At 44.5% G+C, this 20,687-nt stretch overlaps 1 protein-coding gene across 3 annotated transcripts in view; it reads right to left on the bottom strand.

The window, feature by feature from the left end:
• The window catches only part of LOC123512522 (metallo-beta-lactamase domain-containing protein 1-like), a 28,826-nt gene extending 22,385 nt beyond the window's left edge, over nucleotides 1-6,441 (bottom strand). The window contains exons 1-2 of one of the 3 annotated variants that reach the window (XM_045268967.1): nucleotides 6,119-6,287; nucleotides 1,516-1,615 (exon numbers count right to left, since the gene is read on the bottom strand). The gene's annotated coding sequence lies outside the window, so the exon portion shown is untranslated. The other 2 variants (XM_045268952.1, XM_045268960.1) reach the window with 2 other exon arrangements.
• Between the last annotated feature and the right edge of the window lie 14,246 nt (nucleotides 6,442-20,687).

A 20,687-nucleotide genomic window follows, 5' to 3' on the forward strand; every position in this document is an offset into this window, starting at 1 on the left:
GTCTGGCTACTCTCTCTCTCTCTCTCTCTCTCTCTCTCTGTCTGTCTGTCTGTCTGTATCTGTCTCTCTCTCTCTCTCTCTCTCTCTCTCTCTCTCTCTTGAAAATAAATTTCTGAGTAAAACATCTGGGTATACAGCAAATTTTCAAGAACCTAAAAAAAATATACAGTGGTACCTTTAGTCATGAGTTTAATTTGTTCTGTGATAGAGCTCACATCTCAAATTGCTAGTAACACAAATAAATTTTTCCATATGAAATTAACTGAAATGTCATTAATACATTCCAGCCCCACCAAAAACACCGTAATTATATATTATTCTTTCTCAAGGGTCTTCTAATAAAGAATGTATCTATACATAACAAATATTGTTTAACCTCTTCACTCTGGGTGGGATACTTGACTCAGAGGCAGCCCTATCTCTCTCTCTCTCTCTCTTTCTCTCCTCAATGGAAATAAGGATGATAATAACAATTAAGTGATTTTTCATACTAGGTCCATACGTACATTATGAAATAATCCCATGCAAATCTTAGAGAAAAAAATATATAGGTTGCCTGCTTTTGTCTGTTTTCTGAAGATGACAAACAACAGAAAACAGTCACTTTTATGGTAAACTAATCATGAGTCCTATATTTACATACTGATTCCATAAAAAATAATAAAATTATTGCCAGCAGGGCACATTGGTCTCTGTTCTTGGAGGATCAGAGTGGGCAAATACCTCCAATTACATTAGGTGGTCCAAGATAAGGTAGGGTTGCCATATATGAACTATCAAAATTCTGGACACCTTCACTAACACCTGATTATGGTCCTGATATGATACCGGAAAGCATGAGGTGGCGTTGGGAAGGCTGCGAGCACTGACTTCATACAGGATTCATACACGTCAAGAGTCTTGACCGAAACCAAACCAAAGCAGCTGCCACTCGGTGAACCCTCTCTCTCTCTCTCTCTCTCTCTCTCTCCCATCATTTCAACCCAAGGAAGTTTAATAAATGTGATTTTTTAACAGTTACTGGTGGAAGGTGAAATTCTGGACATTTAAGAGATTTTCAAAAATCCCCCCGGACGCAGATTTTGTTATCTGAATTCCGGACATGTCCGGGAAAATTGGGATGTATGGCAACCCTAAGATAAGGTTGGTTTGATTAATTTAGTGTTGTGGGGTGGATGAGGACAGATGAAGTCTAAAGTAAGTGATTTTTAAATATATATATATATATATATATATATATATATATATATATATATATATATATATATATATATATATATATATATATTTTTTTTTTTTCAAAATGTCTTTCTTTACTATATTTTCTAACCATTAATAATGTATCTTTCCTGTGGCATAAGTTTGGGTACCAGATGGAATAAAAATGTTTTTTTGTTATGATGGGAAAAGTAAAATTGTGACAAATGAGGTTACCTAAACTGAGGAAAATTAGGTACCTAAATTCCTATAGGAAAATATATAAAAAAGGTTTTATTGCTGTTTCACCCAATACACTGTAAGTAACTATTGCCTCTCCAGTAGTGTTGTGGGTCCTGCATGATGCATCCAAGTGTTGTGATGTAAGGTGTTGATATTACTGGAGCCATCAGTCTTACTGACACAAAAAAGAAGTGCACAACTCAAAAGCAGACATTTTATCTAAGACACTTTTCTTCTATACATCTTCCATTGCAAATTACTCATTTAGCATTAATGCTATTAAAAAGTTTGGCACAGAACACAAAAATCACAGCATTAAGTTACATTAGATATGAACTCATGATAAGTTTAATTAGAGGTTACATTTAATTAGAATGCATCACTGGTTTTACATGTTATCATAAGATGCAGAAAAACAAATCTCAACACAGAAAAAATCCTAAATCTAGGGATTTTTCTGAAGTATAGGGAATTTTTCTTGATTTCCAATAGTTAGGAATTCTCATTTTGTGTTCTAAGAATCAAATTAATGCATTTCTTGTTACTTAATGTCAAACTGACACCCTTTCTGATAAATATGGAGAAAGACAGCAGTTTGACATTAAGTAATAAGGAGTACATCAATGGTTGTATTTTGATACCTAGAACACAAAGTGGCACTCCTGACCGCAGGAAAAAGTTTCTTATAGTTTGAAAAAATAACTAAATGTGGAGCATTTTTACTACATGCAGAGATTTTTGTGTTATACAAATACAAAACCATTGATGCATTCTAGCTAAACCTAACCCTAACCAAACCAATATAATTACAATGTTACACCATTATCAAGATTATCCTTATTCTTCTCATCTTATACAGCTTTTTATTCTGAGTAATTTGAATCCATATATACATGTTGCAAATTGTTTATAATGCTGACAACAATTCTTAAAGATTACCATTTTTTTGGGGAACGAGTTAACATCCGCATGTGTGATGGACTGACAAGCACTGAAGAATGCTGCTAGGTGTATTTGTTCATGTGTGCATATTGTCACATTATTTATGAACATGTGAAATGGATGACAGTGGTTCTTTTGTTTGAGTATGCAGCCACTGACCAACAAAATACATAATATATCTAGCCAATCTGAGTAGCTTGTGGAGAGAAGTGACTCTATTTGAAACATTTCATGGAAGATGTCTGAATGGGTAGAGTGTCATCTTGAGTATTTCAATTGTATAACCAAATTTTATGAAGAGAAATAAGGTAACAACTTCATATTAATTTCTTAGCCTTGGTAGTCAGGCAAGGCTATTTTGCTTTGGTCAGATCAGTTTAATTGTGTTTGATAGTTAATTTGTTCTAAGGAAGACGTATCAGCGTTGCATGTTGCCTCAACTAGGTTATGTTAGCTAGATTAGGTTAAAATTAGAGTTAGCTTAGTTTTGGTTAAATAGATAAGTTATAATAAGTTGGCTTGGGCAGCGGTAACCAGCAGTGGTGGTAAATACTTTCCACAGCAGTACAGTAAAAATTTTCAACTTTTACTTTTTGTGGTACTTTGTAAGAAAATTAAGTTTTTCTGGTACATTTTGGTCCACTTTGTATTAAGCATTTTATCATTTTCATCACAATACAATACTTTCTGAGGGGATAGACTGTGTTTTGGGGGGAAGGGGGGGATGGGGGGAATACATAAAAACTACTGATTTGCGATGGAAACAAAGTGCAGATTCATTCAAAGCAGGTCGAAAGCTACGAGGAAAAGGTTAATGTCTACAATCAGTCCTCAGCAGCATATGAAACGACTACATGTTATAATAATGTACCCACTTTACTTCACGTTTATGACTTTTTTCAGGCGAACAGCTTTTATTGGCTTGTGGTAATGCTTTGGAAAAAAACTAAATCAAATCAGCAACAGTCCTGCAAACAGTTTTTCTCAATCTTCTTCCCTTTCCTCTTGTGGCCTGTTTACATTAATAAAGTATGGTGGGTCCTGTGGAATTTGTGGTGTCTATAAATTACGTGTCACAGACTTCCAATGAGAGCCTGCCAAGCTGGTATTTTTTTTTTTTATGTAAGAGGGAGAACTGCCAAAGGCAAAAAATATATATTAGAAAAAAAGGCCCACTGAAATAGCAGTCACCCAAAAAGATCGAAAGAATTAGTCAAAAGTCTGGGACAAATGTCTTGACACCTCCCTCTTAAAAGAAGTTAAGTCATAGGAAAATGGAAATACAGAAGCAGGTCACAGTTTACTAGTGAAAGGTATGAATGAGAATACTGGTTAACTCGTTTTAGAGGATTGGACAGAATAGGGATGAGAGGAAGAAGAAAGCCTTGTGCAGCGAGGCTGCAGAAAGAGGGAAGGCATGCATTTAGCAAGATCAGTAGAACAGTTAGCAAGAAAATAGAGATAAAAGATAGAAAAAGATGCAACATTTAGGCAGTGAGAAAGAGGCTGAAGATTGAAGTCAGGCAGAGGAGGGGAGTTGAAACGAAAAGCTTTTGATTCCACCCTATCTAATAAAACTGTGAGTGGAACTCCACCAAACATGCAAAGAGTACTCTATACAAGGACAGATAAGGCCCTTGTACAGAGTTAACAGTTGGAGAGGCAAGAAAAATTGGTGGAGAGGCCTCAGAATGCCTAAACTCATATAAGCTGTTTTAGCAAGAGACGAGAGTTGCTTAAATGACTAAGCTGTGACGAGCACTGCTGTGTTATTGGTGAGCACAATTGCCAACAATTGACTACATTTGTATCTGCTACATTTAGCTAAAGAAAATCACAGCTTTTTCGTTATTTCAACTTACAGTGTAACTTTTACCTTCATTTTCTCTATTTAAGTTTAAATTAATTTAGGTTATGTTAGATTTGGGTTTGGTTAGTAAGTTAGGGATCCGTGGGGGCTGCACCCCCCCTCCCAGCTAGGTTATATTGTTAACCGGGAGCAGCTGTGGTGAGTGTTGGTGTGTTATTGGTAAGCAGTCACCAATGCTTCACTATATTTCAAAATTTGATTAGATTAAGTTCTAGTTAAGGTTTGGACACTAGTTTATAGTTCTGGGGCTTAAAAACTAGATTAGGTTAGGTTAGTAACAACTGGGGTGGTCCTGCAGGGAGGCACAGACAAGGTTATAATGTCAGGTTAGGGTTAGGTTAGGTTAGCTCAGAGTTTGGTAGCACTCTCTTAATGTACACATCCTGCCCACTCTTCTTGATTCTAGGCTACCTCCTTCACAGCTTATCCACCAGCTGATTTGACGTCACATATGTGAAGCTACACTATTGGCCAATAACAACAACAACAACAACAGCAGCAACAACAACACACACACACACACACACACACACGTGACCATATGGCAATGTCCTAATATCCTCTTATTCCTCTATTTGTTATCCATTTTTCAGTAAACCCACAGAGTTTCACCACCTTGCCCTTTCTGGACGAAACTATTTTTTTCTGGTAGATTTCGGCTTGCTTTAGATTAAAATACCACTTGTTTTTGGCGCAAACCAACCAATTTTTTTTTACAGCCCCGAAACATATTATGATTTGCATAAAAAAACAACTGGTAAATTAATTAAAAACAAGCCAAAATCTACCAGAAAAATTAGTTTTGTCCAGAAAAGAACCTAAACCTAAACCTAACTAATCTAACCTAACCTAACCCAACCTAACCTAACTTAACCCAACCCAACCTAACCTAACTAAACCTAACCTCAGGGGCCATCGTGATTGGTGGAAATAAATTTTTTTTTTTTTCTCCATTGGCCGCCGCTTCAGTTTCAAAGAACAGAACCAATCAGCGTAAACAATTAAGCGCATGTTCAGACAATGGTATGTCACGGAGCCCGCCGAGCCGCCGCGAGCGCATGACACAATCAGTGTGCGGCAGGATTTGATGCGGGAGGCTATAGTGTCACGGCTCATCACCAAAACACCAAAACACGCTTAAAAAAAAAAAAAATAAAAAAAAAAAAATAAATAAAATCTGTGTCGCCATTCAAAAAGGTTGCACCTAGTATATATGGGGTTCAAATTACTCGTAATCAGGAGCTCTATCTCTTGAGGTGGTAAAAAAAAAAAAAAAAAAAAAAAAAAAAAAAAAATAAAACACGTAGCTGATTGTGGTGAAACTCTGCAGTAATACCCATTTTTGTATCTCCTGTTTTATTTCCATTTCCTCTTTATTATCCATTTCCTTTCTATCTCCTTTCTTAATCCCACTTCCATCATTTATTATCTTTTCTTTCTCTTTCTCTGGTTGATCATTAGCGTGGCTTCATATAATTGTGACCAAACTAACAGGGTGGAGGAGATGCAAAGGAGCAGGGAATCGAGGAGAGCGGGCGGGACGTGTACATTCAGAGAGTGCTGGTTTGGTTAGTAAAGTAAAGTTTAATCCTGAAATGAGAGTATGGTGTAATATTGTAAATTTACCACTAAACCTAACTTACGCTAACACCTAACGTTACTTAATTCTGGGATTTTCGTGTTCTGCGCAAAACTTCTCTAATAATAATAATAATAATAATAATAATAATAATAATAATAATAATAATAAATGAGTAGTTTTGCGAGAAAGTGCTCGAAAAGAAAGTGTTTTTGAAAATGTTTACTTTCCAGTGGTTGACTTTTTCGCATCAGTGAGAATGACAGCTTTCCTCCAGTAACACTCACCTTTCCCGTATTTCCCAAGGTATCTTTCCTAGTTTAAGTTACAATATTTCCGTAAATTAATCAATAAATTAATGAAATAAGGTTTGTCTTTAAAATAATTGTACCATAAGCTTATAAATGTATTACAGACAAGCATAATAAAGTGTTTAAAGTGTTTGTAGGTAAGAAATACTGCTCCCTACCTTGATCTTGATCTTGAAACTACAGCTGGCTCTGGAATGTTGTAGATGGGTATAGAAGAGACTTTGGAATAAGCTTAAGAGCAAGGTGATGATTGTATAGGTCAGAGGATGAAAGAGAGTCAGTGTGGAGACTGGGTGAGAATGAGATGCAACAGACTGATGAATACAAGTATCTGGGGATATGGATGAGTTCAAATGGCAGTGTGAAGACAAAAAAGATAAGCATGGTAAACCAGTGGGTGGGTCGACTAGGAAGCGCAGCAAGGATGAAAGCTAGTTAATTTAATGTGCTGCGAGAAGTTTGGAAGAGCGTCGCTGTTCCATTCATTATGTATGATATGGATGTGATTGTGTGGAATGTAAATGAACTAGAGAAGTTAGAAGTAGCAAGAATGGCACTGAATGCACCAAGGTGTGCAGCGATAGAAGCTGAGGGGAGACATGGGCTAGAGTACTTTTAGAGAGAGACATGTAAAGGCAACGTTGAGGTACAAGGCTAGATTAGAGCGAATGGACGATGCAAGACTATAAAAAAGTCCGTTCATCCAAAGAATCCAGGCCGAAACTGCTAGTTCGGTTGGCAGCCCTGCACACCCCCGTCGCCACTAAACCTTCCCGACACTTAAATTTTCTTCAAGTACATTTATTTTTCTTCAAACTATAAACTTGTATATCTATTGAGTTAAGTGAAGAAAAATAAATGTACTTGAAGAAAATTTAAGTGTCGGGAAGGTTTAGTTGCGGCGGGGGTGAGCAGGGCTGCCAACCGAACTAGCAGTTTCGGCCTGGATTCTTTGGATGAACGGACTATAGTGAGAATCAAAGGTGTTTCTATGGAATGTTAGGAGGAGCAGGTGGGGGAAGAAGTGTGTCAAGATGGCAGTAAAGAGTGGCTTGGAAACTAGTTGGACTTTTCAGCGGATTGAGGGGAGGTATGTTGAGAGTGACTGGAACATGGTTATTAGAAATGGGGAAGGCAGAGATTGGGATGTAAGAAAGTGGAAAAGTGAGATTGACAAAGTAGTGAAACATGTGAGATTGAATGAATGGAAGAATAAGATAGAACAAAAGAGCACTTTGGAGTGGATGGTGGATGGATTTGCCTTAGGCGCCGCAACAGCTGGGGTCATATGGCGCCGCAACTATAGTTTAAAAAAAACTAAAAGTAGTAAAAAAAAAAAAAAAAAAAAAAAAAAAATCAAATAAAGAAAATAAAACTAAAGTTGATTAAAAACTAAGACTACAATAAAATTAAATAAAACATTAAAATACATAAGAAATAAAATTTACAAATTGGGGAAGAGGCCCGCTTCTCCCAGAAAGCTAAAAACGTCATGGCCAGGGCCAGAGAAGCTGGTCCAAGGACCTTTGAGAGATAGTAGACACTGCTATCTCTACCGTGACAGCGGTAGAGGTAGCGGTGTCGTAACTCGATCAAACTAGGGCACTCCACCAACAGGTGCCGCACGGTGAGTGGCACCAAACAGTCATCACAGTAAGGTTGAGGGTCCCTGGTCAGGAGGTACCTTTGTGTAAGGTACGTGTGACCTATACGAAGTCGCGCCAATAAAGTCTGTGCACGGCGATCCCGGACATGGGTGTAAGTCCACTGAGGGAGTGTGATCCGGACATGGGTGTAAGTCCACTGAGGGAGTGTGGAAGAAGTAATCTCTCCCATTTTCGAGGTTGCGACCCCCGTTAGTCATCTCCTCTGCCAAATTGCTGCAATCGCCACACGAATTGCATGAAATACATCTCGAAACGGAACAGGGGAAGGAGATGGAGCGCGACTTGCTGCCTCTTTAACGAGGCGGTCTGCGTGTTCATTCCCTGGAACACCTACGTGACCAGGGACCCAACAGAACCCAACACGAAATCCTCATTTGATAAGAAGATATAGCCACTCCCGGGCTGATAAAACCAAAGGGTGAAGGGAAATAAAAGAAGAGGGAGCAGTAAGAGCACTGCGACAGTCACTAAAAATTGTAAAAGACGAAACCAGGAGTGTAAAAATAATCTGTAAAACTAGGACTATGGCAAACAGCTCCGCAGTAAAGACGGAGGCTACCGAAGGAAGGCTGCCAGACCGATAAAAAGAGGGGAAAACCACACTAAACCCAACGCCTGCGTCGGATTTGGAACCATCAGTAAAAACGGGGATGTCATCAATATGGATAAAAAAGTGTCCTAAAAACCGTGTGTGGGACAGAGCTGGCAGAAAATCCTTCTTGCCATCCATGGCAGGAGGGCATATTGAAACAACCGGAAGCTACCAAGAACCAACTTGTGGGAGCCGGAAAGAGTAGACAGGAGTGGGGTCGATGGACAAATCCAACATCGAGTGACATATGCCTGCGAACGCGAGTCCCGCAACATTGACAGACAAGAGACAGAGTCGGGAAGACGGTGAGTGCAAAACATACACCGGAGCATCGAAGACTGGCGCCGGAGGTCGAGCGGCCAGAAACCAGCATCCACTAGAAGGCTAGGTATTGGAGATGTCCGAAATGCACCCGTAGCCAAGCGGACCCCAGCATGATGCACAGGGTCAAGCGTGCGAAGTTGTGCATCCGTTGGGGGATGAGTAGATCTCAGAGCCGTATTCCAGCTTCGGAAGTATGAGTGTACGGTGAAGCAGCAGCAACGTGTCCCTGTCCACACCCCAAGAGGTGTGACTTAAAACCCGAAGAAGGGATAGTGCTGTCCTACAGGACGCTTTAAGAGAACGGATGGATGGATGGATGGATGGATTTTATATAAGGCGCCGCAACGGCTAAGGTCATGTGGCGCCGCTTCAAAAATTTAAAATGGCAGAGTAGTTATAAAAACTATATAAAAACAGTTAAAAACAATACAATATTTAAAAACTAAAGAAGACAATAAAACGAAATAAAATATTAAAATGCAAAATAAAATAAAAATAAAACTCAAAGCTAAAAACGTCATGGCCCTGGGCCAGCCACTCTGGTCCAAGGACTTTTGAGATATAATAGACACCGATATCTCTACCGCGACAGCGGTAGAGGTAGCGGTGTCGTAACTCAATCAAACTAGGGCACTCTACAAGAAGGTGCCGTACAGTGAGCGGCACCAAGCAGTCATCACAATAAGGTTGTGGGTCCCTGGTCATCAGGTACCTTTGTGTAAGATACGTGTGACCTATGCGCAGTCGCGCCAATAAAGTCTGTGCACAGCGATCCCGGACATGGGAGTATGTCCACTGAGGGATAGTGGAAGTAGTGATCTCTCCCATTTTCGAGGTTGCGACCCCCAATAGCCATCTCCTCTGCCAAATTGCTGCAACCGCCACACGAATAATGTGAAATACATCTCGGAAAAGGGGCAGAAGATGGAGCGCGACTTGCTGCCTCTTTAGCGAGGCGATCTGCGTGTTCATTCCCTGGGACCCCTACGTGACCATGGACCCAACAGAACCCAACACGATATCCTCGTTGTGTTAGAAGATATAGCCACTCCAGAGCTGATAAAACCAAAGGATTAAATGATATAGGGCAAGAGAGAGAAGTAAGAGCACTGCGACAGTCAATAAAAAAATTGTAAAAGACGAAACCGGTAGAGTAAAAATAATCTGTAAAGCTAGGACTATGGCAGACAGCTCCGCAGTGAAGACAGATGCCACTGAAGGAAGGCTGCCAGACCGATAAAAAGAGAGGAAAACCACACTAAACCCAACGCCTGCGTCGGATTTGGAACCATCAGTAAAAACAGGGATATCATCAGAATGCATAAAACAGTGTTCTAAAAACCGTGTGTGGGACAGAGCTGGCAGAAAATCCTTCTTGCCATCCATGGCAGGAGGGCATTATGAGTTAACAGGAAGCTGCCAATAACCAACTCGGGGGAGTCGGAAAGAGTACACAGGAGTGGGGTCGATAGATAACTCTGCCATGAGATTTGCAACTCGTAGGCCAAAAGGTTTAGGGAGACTCGGTTGAGTGACATACGCCTGCGAACGCGAGTCCCGCAACATTGACACACAGGGGACAGAATCAGGAAGACGGTGGGTGCGAAACCAACACCGGAGCATCGAAGACTGGCGCCGGAGGTCGAGCGGCCAGAAACCAGCATCCACTAGAAGGCTAGGTATTGGAGATGTCCGAAATGCACACATAGCCAAGCGGACCCCAGCATGATGCACGGGGTCAAGCGTGCGTAGTCGTGCATCCGTTGCGGATGAGTAGATCTCACAGCCGTATTCCAGCTTTGGAAGTATGAGTGTACGGTGAAGCAGCAGCAACGTGTCCCTGTCCGCACCCCAAGAGGTGTGACTTAAAACCCGAAGAAGGGATAATGTGTTGTAGGCCTTCTCCAGGTCAAAAAACACTGTTACTTGATGGTGGTGATTAGAGAAGGCCTCACAAATAAAAGACTCTAGGGATAAAAGAGCATCAGTAGTAGACCTCATCTTTTGGAAGCCGTACTGTACCGAGGACAGGTACTTCCCCCTCTCCAAGTACCACATGAGTCTTACATTAACCATCTTTTCTAATACTTTACAAATGCAGGACGTCAACGAATATAGGACGATAGTTCGTAGCCTGAAGATTATCTTTCCCAGGCTTCGGAAATGGGAGAACCACTGCCACAGCCCAAGAAGCTGGAAAGTCACTGGTATGCCAAATCATATTATAAAGATTTAGAACCACTGCCACAGCCCAAGAAGTTGGAAAGTCACTGGTATGCCAAATCATATTATAAAGATTTAATAAAAAGTTAAAAGCACTGTCAGACATGTTGCGCAAGAAGGCATAAGGATTATCATCTGGGCCAGGAGAAGAGTCATGACACTGGCACAAAGCAATCCGCAACTCGGAGGCAGAGAAGAGGACATTATAAGACTCCCCTCCTGTGGAAGAAAAATTTATGCCGAGAGATTCCATTCTCTGGCGGTGACGTGCGCCATGGCCGCAGAATGCCTCCGGGAAACACTGGCTAAGTGCTCTGCGAAGAGGTCAGCGACAGTCCTAGGGTCTGCCACCGTTCGCCCAGAAGACAACAAAACTGGTGGGGAAAGAGCAGAATACTTCCCAGCAATTCGGCGGACTTTGTTAAAGACATCCGTAAGAGGAGTGCGGGCGTTAATGGGAGAGACATAAGCTTTCTAAGAGGCTCTTTGTGCCTCTTTCAAAACGCGGCGGGCTTGAGCTCGGCAGCGCCGAAAAGCGTCCAGACACTGCGGGTCCCCACGATGTCGCCGGTGACGAGAGAAAGCTGCCCGTTTCTCTTTCACCGCTTCAGTGCATGCTGAGTTCCACCAAGAAACGACCTGACGTCCTGGGGGTTTTCTGAAGCGCTACTGAAAGTAAAAAATCGGTAAAATAATCAACAGCCTCAGCACAAGTAGAAAAGTCAGTCAACGGACTGATAAAAGAGCTAAGGTCTGTGAATCGAGGCCAGTCTCCCTTGTCTAAAACCCAGCATGGGGGCCGGGACTGTGGCTCAGTGTTCACAGATTGTAATAAAATTGGAAAGTGGTCACTACCGTGTAAATCCGGTAAGACCCGCCAATTAAAATCAAGGAAAGAATTAGATGTACACAGAGAAAGATCGATAGCTGTAAAAGTCCCAGTAGGACTGTGGAAATGTGTAACATCCCCAGAATTTAAAACCTCCAATCCCTCATCCTCAATAAAATAACCGATTAAAACCCCATGAGGATTACTAGTACCTTCATCCCACAATGGGTGATGGCCGTTAAAATCTCCCAACAAAAGAAAAGGCAGAGTCAGCTGACGCACCAGGCCGTCAAGCTCACCCCTGGAGACAGGAAGCCAAGGAGGGAGATATAAACTGCAAATGGTGTACAGTCGTCCCATAAAGACTTTAACAGCAACCACTTTAACAGCAACCACCTGAAGGGGAGAATTAAGTTGTAACGGGATAACAGGTATATCCTGACGGACAATAATAGCTGTGCCACCTTGGTGGCCCTGGTCAGGGAAAGGAGTGCTAAAAAAGGCACGATAGCCAGGAGGACTAGAATAAGTACTATCACCTAGCATAGTCTCTTGTAGAGCTACACAGGCTGGAGAGAACTCCGACAGCAAAGCTCGGAGTTCCCCCCACGAGGCGCGAAGGCCTCTACAGTTCCACTGTAAAAGCTTGAAGATGACTATTTAGGTGCAGTGGACGGGCGAGCCTTTTGAAGGGGCTGTCTGTGACTCACCTGACTAGAAATAATCAACCGACGAGAAGACACCGGGAGTTGAGATGCACCGGGTCGTTGGACCGCAGCCTTTCGGCCTACTGGTGAGTGATGCGAACCATCATCACTCCTACCGGTCATCGGAAGACGAGGGTCAGGCTGGACTGCACTTTTTGATACAGCGGGTCCACGAGAAACGGCTGTGACAATATCATCGGACGTCTCCATGCTAAGACCGTCCTCATCGCAAGAAGCCCGATCTGAGACGGAGGGCGTCATAAAAGGCTGGACAGAAACAACTGGCGCTACCATTGCAGAACGGTCCCTGGAGGACTCACGATCATGTACACCGGGAGAAACCTTAGATTGTTTAGGCTGAGCTAAATTGATTGACTCCGCAGAGCCACGGTGCCGTTTGGTCAGACCCTTCAATGGCTTAGGAGATACAGGTGGAAAAAGGATATCTACTTACTACATGGGTTACTTTGGTCAAGTCCGTATTGTTTTCGTCACTTCTAAGAGATGACTCTACTGACATTGGACAAAACGGCAAACCTGTTAGCCAGATGAACAGGACCACACGCCTTAACAGAGCGAGAGGTAGCAGGAGGAATTGTCTTCAGACCGGCAGACTCGGCTGAAGAGCGAGCGGCCAATGAAGGATAAGATGTCGCACCAGTACCGTCCTTCTGGCGGTAAAGGAGTTCACGGCGGGCGCTACCTAAACTGATGAACTGACTGTTAGCGAGCTGTAAAATATCCTGTTCCAGGCGATACCTAGGGCATTGCCTGGAACGTACTTGGTGAGCATTACGGCAATGAAAACAATAAGCAGCAGCATTGCAATGCTCCTCAGAATGTGAGTCTAGTGCAGAGCAATTACCACATCGGGAAGCCTCCTTGCAGGAGCTTTTACCGTGACTGTACGAATAACATGAGAAACACTGAAGAGGGCGAGAAACAAAACGCCTCACCCTAAGATTAATAGGTCCGATATTAACACGGTCAGGAAGGGTGGAACCAAAAAAGGTGAGGAGGACCATGTTGGAGGAGTTCCTCATCTTTGTCAACTTTTGGACTGCTGAGCTAGGACACATTGCTAGTATTTCCTCATCAGGGAATTCATAAAGATCCTGACTGTACATACAACCTTTGCTGTAATTAAAGGTGGGATGTGCCTTTATAGTCTCAAACATGCTGTTAGAAGGACATGGTAGATGTTGCAACATCCTTGCCTGCGTGATATCTTTTGCTCGCACTAGCACCCCCTTACCGTATTTCTTGAGGTTTCCCTCAGGAATCGTGCTGATCTCTTTTGACAGGTACCGGGAGGCATGTATGAAATTCCCGCGCCCATTTTTGTAGTAGGCCAGACACCAACGTGGAGGCGGGATCTGGCGGACTTCAGGAACTGAACTCTCAGAATGGTGGTCAAAAAAAAATATTTGGGATGTAGTCCGTGTCGCTGTCCGAAATATTGCGAGAGTGGAGAAGTTCTGTCTTAAAGCCAGAGCCAGCAAGGGAGATGCTACATGTTCATAAGCCAGATGGGCTTCGTCACATGATAGAAAAGTCACATAGCAGCGGGTAGATGGAAAATCCTTATCATAAACAAGTCGAATGCGAAGAACCGTGCCATACACCTTGAGAAGTGAGTGCAAGGCGTGATAAGAAAATGATGGGTTAACATTTACCATCACAAGGGAGTCATATGCAGCAGAAATACGTCCCTCAGAAGAACTCCCAGAACAGGAGACTGGTGCGGGAGGCTCTTGTGGAGGGGAGTCCTCCTTCCCACTCGGACCTGAAGATGACGTCTCGCGGGCCAGGTCAGCCACCTCATGAGAACCTGACAGTTTTTTGTGTTTCACCATATATATAAAGTTACACAAAAATGGCCCCAGGGGCAAGGGAAACCACCTACAGGGACTACAATGAGAGGGAGCGCTGGCTGCCGTGGACGGGGTACCTCGTCCCCATGCGGAGGAGGGAGGATTTGGTGTTAGGCGCCGCAACAGCATAGGTCATATGGCGCCGCATGAAACTATTTAATTAAAACCAAAAGGGTTTAAAACAACACGTAAAACAACTAAAACAAGTAAAAACGATAAAATTAATGGTAATTAAAAACAAAAAGCTACAATAATATACATAAAACATTAAAATACATATAATAAAATTAAATAAAATTCACAGCTTTGGGAGAAGGCCAGCTTCTCCCAAAAATCTAAAAACGTCATGGCCTTGGGCCAGACACTTTGGTCCAAGGACCTTTGATATATAATAGACACCACTATCTCTACCGCGACAGCGGTATAGGTAGCGGTGTCTTAACTCTATCAAACTAGGGCACTCTACCAATAGGTGCCGCACGGTAAGCGGCACCAGGCAGTCATCACAGTAAGGTTGAGGGTCCCTGGTCAACAGGTACCTCTGTGTAAGGTACGTGTGACCTATACGCAGTCGCGCCAATAAAGTCTGTAAACGTCGATCTCGAACATGGGTGTATGTCCAGTGAGGGATAGAGGAAATAGTGATCTCTCCCATTTTCGAGGTTGCGACCCCCGTTAGCCATCTCCTCTGCCAGATTGCTGCAACTGCCTCACGAATTAGAGGAAAGACATCTCGAAACGGAACAGACGCAGGAGATGGAGCGCGACTTGCTGCCTCTTTAGCGAGGCGATCTGCGTGTTCATTCCTGGAACACCAACGTGACCAGGGACCCAACAGAACCCAACACGATATCCTCGTTGTGTAAGAAGGTATAGCCACTCCAGGGCTGATAAAACCAAAGGGTTAAAGGATATAGTGCAAGAGAGAGAAGTAAGAGCACTGCGACAGTCACTAAAAATTGTAAAAGACGAAACCGGTAGAGTAAAAATTATTTGTAAAGCTAGGACTATGGCAGACAGCTCCGCAGTAAAGACGGATGCCACTGAAGGAAGGCTGCCAGACCGATAAAAAGAGGGAAAAACCACACTAAATCCAACGCCTGCGTCGGATTTGGAACCATCAGTAAAACAGGGATATCATCAGAATGCATAAAAAAGTGTTCTAAAAACCGTGTGTGGGACAGAGCTGGCAGAAAATCCTTCTTGCCATCCATGGCAGGGCATAATGATAACAGGAAGCTGCCAATAACCAACTCGCGGGAGACGGAAAGAGTACACAGGAGTGGGGTCGATAGATAACTCTGCCATGAGATTTGCAACACGTAGGCCAAAAGGTTTAGGGAGACTCGGTCGAGTGACATACGCCTGCGAGCGCGAGTCCCGCAACATTGACACACAGGGGACAAAATCAGGAAGACGGTGGGTGCGAAACCAACACCGGAGCATCGAAGACTGGCGCCGGAGGTCGAGCGGCCAGAAACCAGCATCCACTAGAAGGCTAGGTATTGGAGATGTCCGAAATGCACCCGTAGCCAAGCGGACCCCAGCATGATGCACGGGGTCAAGCGAGCGTAGTCGTGCATCTGTTGCGGATGAGTAGATCTCACAGCCGTATTCCAGCTTTGGAAGTATGAGTGTACGGTGAAGCAACAGCAACGTGTCCCTGTCCGCACCCCAAGAGGTGTGACTTAAAACCCGAAGAAGGGATAGTGCCTGCCGACAAGACGCCTTAAGAGAACGGAAATGGGAACCCAGGTGAGACGGTTGTCAAATAAAGGCCAAGATATCGAGTCGCCTCCACGCATGAGAGGCGTCTATTGGCGAGGTATAAATCCGGGTCTGGATGGACACCACGGTTGCGACAAAATGCATGGCTACGGTCTTCGAGGTGGAGAATCGAAAACCGTTCATGTTGGCCCAACTGGACACCCTATTGATCGCCAGTTGGAGCTTGCGCTCAATCAGTGACATCCTAGAAGCAGCAAAGAGATGCACAAGTCGTCCACATATAAAGAACTGTGAACGCCATCCGGTAGAGTATCTATAACACCATTTATTGCAACTGCGAATAGCGTAACACTAAGAATACTTCCTGTGGGACACCGTCATTTAAAGCTAGTAGCATCGGAGAGAACACTCCCAACTCGAACCCGTAAAAACGTCTGGATAAAAACTGCTGGATAAAAATAGGAAGGTGGCCACGAAGGCCAAAATTAAACAAAGACTGTAAAATGCCATGACACCAAGCCGTGTCGTAGGCCTTCTCCAGGTCAAAAAGACTGTTACTTGATGGTGGTGATTAGCGAAGGCCTCACAAATGGAAGACTCTAGGGATAAAAGAGCATCAGTAGTAGACCTCATCTTTCGGAAGCCGTACTGTACCGGTGACAAGTACTTCCCCCTCTCCAAATACCACATGAGTCTTATATTTACCATCTTTTCTAACACTTTACAAATACAGGACGTTAAAGATATAGGACGGTAGTTCGTAGCCTGGAGATTATCTTTCCCAGGCTTCGGAAATGGGAGAACCACTGCCACAGCCCAAGAAGATGGAAAGTCACCGGTATGCCAAATCATATTATAAAGATTTAAAAGAAAGTTAAAAGCAGTGTCAGACATGTGGCGCAAGAAGGCATAAGGTATATCATCTGGCCCAGGAGAAGAGTCGTGACACTGGGACAAAGCAGTCCGCAACTCGGAAGCAGAGAAAGGGACATTATAAGACTCCTCCAGCGGAAGAAAAGTTTATGCCGAGAGATTCCATTCTCTGGCGGTGACGTGCGCCCGGAGCTGCAGGATGCCTCTGGGAAACACTGGCAAAGTGCTCCGCGAAGAGGTCGGCGACATTCCTAGGGTCTGCCACCGTTCGCCCAGCAGACAACAAAATTGGTGGGGAAGGAGCAGAATACTTCCCAGCAATTCGGCGGACTTTGTTGAAGACATCCGTAAGAGGGTGCGGACGTTTATGGAAGAGACATAGGCTTTCCACGAGGCTCTTTGTGCCTCTTTCAAAACGCGGCGGGCCCGAGCTCGGCAGCGCCGAAAAGCTTCCAGGCACTGCGGGTCCCCACGATGTCGCCGGAGACGAGAGAAAGCTGCCCGTTTCTCTTTCACCGCTGCAGTGCATGCTGCGTTCCACCAAGGAACGGGACGCTTAGTAAAGCGACCTGACGTCCTAGGGATTGTCTGAAGCGCTAAAGAAATTAAAAAATCGGTAAAATAATCAACAGCCTCAGCACAAGTAGAAAAGTCAGCCAGCGGACGGATAAAAGAGCTAAGGTCTGTGAATCGACGCCAATCTGCCTTGTCTAAAACCCAGCGTGGTGGCCGGGACTGTGGCTCAGATTTCACAGATTCCAATAAAATCGGAAAGTGGTCACTACCGTGTAAATCCGGTAGGACTCGCCAATTAAAATCAAGGAAAGAATTAGATGTACAAAGAGAAAGATCGATAGCTGTAAAAGTCCCAGTAGGACTGTGGAAATGTGTAACATCCCAGAATTTAAAATCTCCAATCCCTCATCCTCAATAAAAGAACCGATTAAAACCCCACGAGGATTACTAGCACCTTCATCCCACAATGGGTGACGGCCGTTAAAATCTCCCAACAAAGAAAAGGCGGAGTCAGCTGACGCACCAGGCCGTCAAGCTCACCCCTGGAGACAGGAAGCCGAGGAGGAGATATAAACTGCAGATGGTGTACAGTCGTCCCATAAAGACCTTAACAGCAACCACCTGAAGGGAGAGTTAAGTTGTACCGGGATAACAGGTATATCCTGACGGACTAGAATAGCTGTGCCACCGTGGTGGCCCTGGTCAGGAAAGGAGTGTTAAAAAGGCACGATAGCCAGGAGGACTAGAATAAGTACTATCACCTATCATAGTCTCTTGTAGAGCTACACAGGCTGGAGAGAACTCCGACAGCAAAGCTCGGAGTTCCCCCCACGAGGCGCGAAGGCCTCTACAGTTCCACTGTAGAAGCTTGAAGACGACTATTTGGGTGCAGTGGACGAGCGAGCCTTTTGAGGCTGCCCGTGACTGACCTGACTAGAAATAATCAAACGACGAGAAGACACCGGGAGTTGAGATGTGCCGGGTCGTTGGACCTCAGCCTTTCGGCTTATCGGTGGGTGATGCGAACTATCATCACTTTTACTGGTCCTCGGAGGACGAGGATCAGGCAGGACTGCACTTTCCGATACAGTTGGTCCACGAGGGACGGCTGTGACAATATCATCGGACGTCTCCATGCTCAGACCGTCCTCATCATAAGAAGCCCGATCTGAGACGGAGGGCGTCACAGAAGGCTGGACAGAAACTACTGGAGCTACCCTAGCAGAGCGGTCCCTGGAGGACTCACGATTATAAGCACCGGGAGAAAACTTAGACTGCTTATGCTGAGCTAAATCTAACGACTCCGCAGAGCCGCGGTGCCGCTTAGTTAGACCCTTGAAAGGCTTAGGAGATACAGGTGGCAAATGGACATCTACTACATGGGTGACTTTGGTCAAGTCCGTATTTTCTCGTCACTTCTAAGAGATGACTCAACCGAGTCATCAGCCAAAATGGCAAACCTGTTAGCCAGATAAACAGGACCACCCGCCCCAACAGAGCGAGAGGTAGCAGGAGGAGTTGTCTTCGGACCGGCAGACTCAGCCGAAGAGCGAGCGGCCAATGAAGCATAGGATGTCGCACCAGTACCGTCCTTCTGGCGGTACAGGAGTTCACGGCGGGCGCTACCGAGGCTGATAAACTGACTATTGGCAAGCTGTAGAATGTCCTGCTCCAGGCGATACCTGGGGCATTGCCTGGAACGTACCTGGTGAGCATCACGGCAATGAAAACAATAAGCTGCACCATTGCAATGCTCCTCTGAATGCGAGTCGAGTGCAGAGCAATTACCACATCGGGAAGCTTCCTTACACGAGCTTTTCCGTGACCGTACCCATAGCATGAGAAGCACTGAAGAGGGCGAGAAACAAAGCGCCTCACCCTAAGGTTGATAGGACCGATATTAACACGGTCAGGAAGGGTGGACCCAAAAAAGGTGAGAAGGACCATGTTGGAGGAGTTCCTCATCTTAGTCACCTTTTGTACTGAGCTAGGGCACATTGCTAGTATTTCCTCTTCTGGGAATTCATAGAGGTCTTGACTATAAACACAACCTTTGCTATAGTTAAAGGTGGGATGAGCCTTAACAGTCTCAAACATGCTGTCAGAAGGGCATGGGAGATGTTGCAACATCCTAGCTTGCGTAAGATCTTTTGCTCGCACAAGCACCCCCTTCCCATACTTTTTCAGATTCCCCTCAGGAATCGTGCCGATTTCTTTGGACAGGTACCGGGAGGCATGGATGAAATTCCACGCCCATTTCTATAGTACGCCACAAACCAACGTGGAGGTGGGATCTGGCGGACTGCTGGAACTGAATTCTCTAAATAGTTTTCAAAAACATTTGGGATGTAATCCATGTCACTGTCTGAAATATTACGTGACTGGAGAAATTCAGTTTTAAAGCCATGGCCGGCGAGGGGCAGAGATGCTACATGTTCATAAGCTAAACGGGCTTCATCACATGACATAAACGTCACATAGCAGCGATTAGAAGGAAAGTCCTTATCATAAACCAGTCGAATGCGAACAACCGTACCATACGCCTTGAGAAGTGAGTGCAAGGCATGATAGGAAAATGATAGATTAACATTTACCATCAAAAGAAAGTCATATTCAGCAGAAATGCATTCCTCAGAAGAACTCCCAGAACAGGAGACTGCTGTGAGAGGCCCTTGTGGAGGGGAATCCTCCTTCCTACTCAGACCTGAAGATGACGTCTCGTGGGCCAGGTCAGCCACCTCACGAGAACGTGAAAGTTTTTTGTGTTTTCCCATAAAAAAAACAGCTACACAAAAAATTGGCTCCAGGGGCAAGGAAACCACCTACTGGGACTACAATGGGAGGAGCGCTGGCTGCCGTGGACGGGTACCTCGTCCCCATGCGGACCAGTCGTTTTAAAAAAAGGCCCCACATGATACGAATGTTTGTCCACGACAGAGCTGAGACCCCCCTCCCAAAGCATCCCAGCCTGGACACCCAACCATCCAGCACAGGACGGCCCCTATTGGGCGATCCCTCCAGCAGGTGGCTCCGCTGGTCCACTGGCAGCCTACGTAGGAACCATTTAGTCTGGCCCCTCACTGGCGACCTTACTAGCATGGGTAGCCCTCTCCCCTCGAAAGGGCAGAGCAGGGCCTAAGCCCCTCTAGCCTAGCTCGCCAGGTCACAGGGCACGCAAGCCCCCACCACGACAAGGCGGTTCCCATCTGGGG

This window comes from Portunus trituberculatus, chromosome 4 (assembly GCF_017591435.1).
Source record: "Portunus trituberculatus isolate SZX2019 chromosome 4, ASM1759143v1, whole genome shotgun sequence".
Classification (NCBI taxonomy): domain Eukaryota; kingdom Metazoa; phylum Arthropoda; class Malacostraca; order Decapoda; family Portunidae; genus Portunus; species Portunus trituberculatus.